At 37.7% G+C, this 4,808-nt stretch overlaps 1 long non-coding RNA gene across 1 annotated transcript; it reads right to left on the bottom strand.

The window, feature by feature from the left end:
* Positions 1-831: 831 nt before the first annotated feature.
* LOC122083637 lies at positions 832-4,801 on the bottom strand. The gene is made up of 2 exons (XR_006141691.1): positions 4,046-4,801; positions 832-1,198 (listed from the first exon to the last, which is right to left on the bottom strand). It is a non-coding gene; the product is annotated as an uncharacterized LOC122083637 (long non-coding RNA).
* Positions 4,802-4,808: the final 7 nt, after the last annotated feature.

The following is a 4,808-nucleotide window of genomic DNA, read 5'->3' as shown; positions in this document are numbered from 1 at the left end:
CGGAAGGGGGGGGGGGATAAAAGATATCTGATTGTGTGGCCGCTTGCACCAACTCAGGGCAATGGGACCTGGCATAGGTGCATTTACATGAATGAATTTTGGATTTCAAAGGGGTTGAGGTGTCCTTTTGCTTGGTGATAAGGGCTATGTAACCAAAAAGTTAGGATCTGTTTGGTATCGTTTCTGTTCCAGAAATGCCGTTTTATGTCAAAAACGAAAATTTCAGTTTCTATGTCAAAAAGTAATTTTTAAACGAAAAATAGTGTTTCAAAATTTCAGATTTTTATCGGGATTTTTTTTTTTTTGTAAAATGGAACGAAACTCCATTTTGGAGTTCCATCCAATCTCGTTTTTTCAGTTTTTTTTTTCATTTTTTGTTCCAAAAAAACAGAAACGGACCATCAGTGCACCAAACAGAAGATTCCGTTTTTTCGTTCCAATAGAACGAAAAAACTCTAGAAACGTTTTTTTAGAACGATACCAAACGAAGCCTTAGTTGCATTTCATATTCCAATTGCAGTGTAGCAAATTTTTGTTTTTCAAATAAAGAAAGGCTTATACCATAAGTGGAGTTGCATTTCATGGTTGAAGAAAGGGATGGGAGGACAGTACATTAAAGATTAAGAGAGAGAGAGAGAGAGAGAGAGGGGGGGGGGGGTTAAGCATGCCATTGAAAACAGAAGGTGACAACGCGGAAAGAAATGGGGCATACTCAAACCATCAAAGCCAGAATAGCAGAGAGCTTAGGAGGCAGCCACACATGTCAACCCACACTATTTGTCATCGCTGTGTTATTGTGTTTGTTTCCTTGTAAATTCAGTGCAAATGATATTACACATGATGTAAGTTTTTCTTATTTTTCAATGTCATTTTTGCATTTTACACCAAAACAAAGCCAGACTATTATTTTACAGGAAATTTTTCTTTTCCACCATTTTCACATTTTGCATGAAAACAAATGGCGTCTAAATACAACAATGATTTTTACCAAAAAAAAAAATACAACAAAGAAATCCATGGTGGCAGCAGCCCGAGGGTGTACAGCTTATTAAGTGAATACCATTGACGAGTTAGACACCATATCATTGGAAGTAGAAGTGTCGGCATTGAAACGTATTACCTTAACCCGTCCACATGTGTATTTGCAGAGTGATTACTCCTCCGACTTCATTTTCCTGTGCATGGCATCCAGGTACCCCTGTCAAAAAACATCATGATGCTAAGCCTCTCGGTTCCTGCATTCCCTGCATTCACATGAGCAGATAGACGCAAATCCAGCTCCTCACTCCATTGGAGGTTCAAAATCAGCGGTTTGTCAAACTGTCGGTCCGTGTCCTCTGTTTGAGAAGACGGACCCAGATCCACTGTGCCAGGTCAGCCGCAGCTTTGGATGAAGAGGCGCCCCTCAGACCCTGCACAATAAAAGCTGCATCGGAATTGCAGGGGGAAGAGGGGGCCTACTAATCCTTGGCATATACACAGGCAGGGGAAAGAAAAGGCGAGACGAGGCGAGGCGAGGTGGGGAGTTGAGGACAACTGAACTCCTTTATTAGTTTTGATCCATGTAATCAAATTAGATTATAAATTCACATTCACATCAGAGCTGGACCCAGTCCACAGGATATGGGGTAATGTTCAGTACCAATAAGAAAATAACACATCCAAGGTTCTTTGAAATAGAGTATCTGAAAAGGATATTTCTGTAAATAAAGACAATGCAAAAGGTTCCAGTGTGTTTTGCCAAAATACTGATGGGTTTCTGGTCACCTAAGGTCATTAGGATACAGAACCCAAAGAAAACAAGAATTACAGTCGAGTAAAGAAACCACAATTGAAGAGAATTTTAATAGTAGAAAATAAGAAACTCAGAATGGAACAGAACTCTGGTAGAAAATCAGATTTATGGAAGAGAACAATTAATCAAAATCTGGCTCAGATCTGATGGTCTGGTGTAGATTTATGGCGGGATCCTACCGAAGATAGGATTCTAGATTTAGGGTTTCCAGAACAGGGAAGGAAGAGCTTTGGTGAGGTTTAAGAGCTTCTGTTGGAAGATATGAGATGGAGATCCAGAGGCTTGAACGGTCCAACAAGCCTGGGCGACGAGGTCATGGAAGGAGGGTTCCTGAACCCAGAAAGCTTCAAAGCGGAATCTCAGATCTAATTGGCTCAAATCAGTAATCAAAGAGTGAATCAATAACCAGATTCAATAATAAGTAGAGAATACTAATCTGAAACAGAATCCAGAATTCCATCCACGATAGAAGAATGAGAATTTAGATCTGATCATAGTTGTCAAGGCGTCGCCTAGGCGACGACTAGGCATCCAGGCGGTTTGCCTGGGGCCTAGGCGACAGTCGCCTTGTTGCACTGCATGTCAGTAAATGTTTTTAATATTTGTTATTTCATTTACTTAAGATATTATTCATAAATAAGCAAATACCCCCTATTTGAATCCAATAAAAATAGTTTAAAAATCAAATTCCAAAATGATAACAAGTCAACCCCCTAGTCCAAGAACAAAAACTGGATTTTGGTTATAGGGACGATTTTCAACTTTTAAATGCTAGGGTTTTTCTCAATTATGAAAATTTTATAAATTCTATCATGTTAAAACATTGCTAAAAACCAAAAGTCCGGTAAAAAAATATTTTGTTTTGATATTCATAAAATTATTTTCATTCAAGCGATTTTAACAGTATTCGCGTACTTAAAAATAAGTTTGACTGAGGCATAACTTTGTCATTGCAACTCAGATTTAAGTAATCTTAGACTTGTTAGAAAGCTGGTTTTATATTATAACTAATACAAAAAGTCTCATGTAAAAATAAAATCATTTCACCAGTCAAACTTATTATAGAATAAGAACAATTCTCTAAATGTTGATTTTTTATAACTTAATATGACTTAATGTTAATTTTTTATGATTTGATGTAGCTAAATGTTGATTTTTAATGACTTGATGTGGCTTAATCTTGATTTTTTATGATACAAGGTATATATAAGTTACTAAATAATGTCAGAAAATAGGAAAAATAAAAAAAATAACACTTGTTCGCCTTAAGGCGGGCGCCTTCTCGCCTAAGCGCTTAGACAACCCTCCACCGCCTTGATTCGCCTTGGCGCCGTGACAACTATGGATCTGATACAGGACTCTACTAAACCAGTAGCAAGATCTAAATTTGAAAACAGAAATCAACAAAGAACCTGGTCTGATTACTTATTCTGAAAACAGATTTGAAATCTCAGATAATATGAAAGAGAGCACCAGATTTCCTCCTTGGTGAAAAAACCTCGGTACTCAGTTTAAAGACTGAAATTTTAAGATCAAAATAGTAGGAGACCTTCCAGATATGATTTTAAGGCAAGAAAGTAGTAATCAGGAAATTAACTCAAAATTAGAAATAAAAGGAGTTTCTGAATACTGACTGAACAGAATGGATGGAGAAACAAGAACAGGAAAGAAGGATATGAACCAAGCCTCTACCCTGGAACTTGACTGGACCCACCAAGGAATTCACTGAATCTCGCTAAAGGTATTCTAATTTCACTGATTAATGGAGGCAAAAGTTTTGGGTAAACCAGTTAATACCCAAGCCGCGAGGCTTGGCCTAAACAAAAACTGGTTCAGTTTACCCAAGGAGTACTTTTGGACAGGTCTGCCCATTTATGAAGCTCACCGAAAATATCCGGATTCAGTGAATAAGGGCTGAGGCAGTAGGGAGAATCATGTTGATATGCTGAAACACCAAGCTATATCATCTAACAACCTTAAGAATGTACTTCATAAATGTTTAAATAGGTGTAAAGCAACTCTCATTAAGATGTAACTAATTTCTATGTTATTGACAAAGCTTCTGTTAATATTGCCCTACGTCTGGAAAAGAAATAAAAGGTTTTAGTGCCTTCATAGATCTGCATAGTTTTCCAGCACGCAACATTCCAATTTATGCTAATGAAATAACCAAATCTAGTAGATTCATTTGTTAGTAGTAACAACCTCTAGAAGATCAATCTGAGCACATTTGAAAGGAAGAATTATTACCTGGAGTATCCCAACAGCAGCAAATTTGTCAAGAATTGTCTTTGAATGTACCGGGTGCAGATTTAAAGGCTTCAATAATAATTCAACACTCTGCAAGGAATCACTAGAATAAGAACCAGTCTCATGCAATGGCAATATTACTTGATAAAATTGGGAAATGGAGGTCATATAAATTCCATTTGAAGAGCTACAGGGAATCAACGTTAAGCTCCCTCAACAGCTTTTAAAGCCAGGCCACTTGAGCCACATTTAAAGGTCTGTAAAAGATGCCTTCCGGTACAGTGTATACCAACCAGATGGCACCCACATGGTAAAGATCGTAAAACAAAAACCTACGAGTCCAGATGACTAATTTACAGAATCAAAGGAAACTGGAAGAATGAGAGAGTCCAGCTGAGCTAGGATCTAGACTGCTTCCAAGAGACAAGTTCAGCTACAAACGGTCGCTCAAACGCACCTTCCCTACCGGCCCTGTTCTCTAGCCCTGTCCCAATCAACCTCCTAACTTGCTTTCTTGTCGAGTGATCCTGCAAGGGATGCTCATGGAACTACTATCGACATTCTTCGGACCATATCATCCAATGTTCATTGCCATACTATTAAGGTACACATACAAGGGATGTACCCAATATATGGGTGCATGCCTATATTATTAAACTTTACTGGATAATCAATCCCTATAATCTATAAGATCCTTTCTATTCTTCGGACAATCTCCTCTCTTTTTTTTCTTTTTTTCATTTTTTTTTTTTTTTTTTTTTTT

Source organism: Macadamia integrifolia, chromosome 7 (genome assembly GCF_013358625.1).
Source record: "Macadamia integrifolia cultivar HAES 741 chromosome 7, SCU_Mint_v3, whole genome shotgun sequence".
NCBI classification, from domain to species: Eukaryota; Viridiplantae; Streptophyta; class Magnoliopsida; order Proteales; family Proteaceae; genus Macadamia; species Macadamia integrifolia.
Note: the sequence above shows the minus strand (reverse complement) of the source record. Positions and strands in the feature narration are given on the sequence as shown.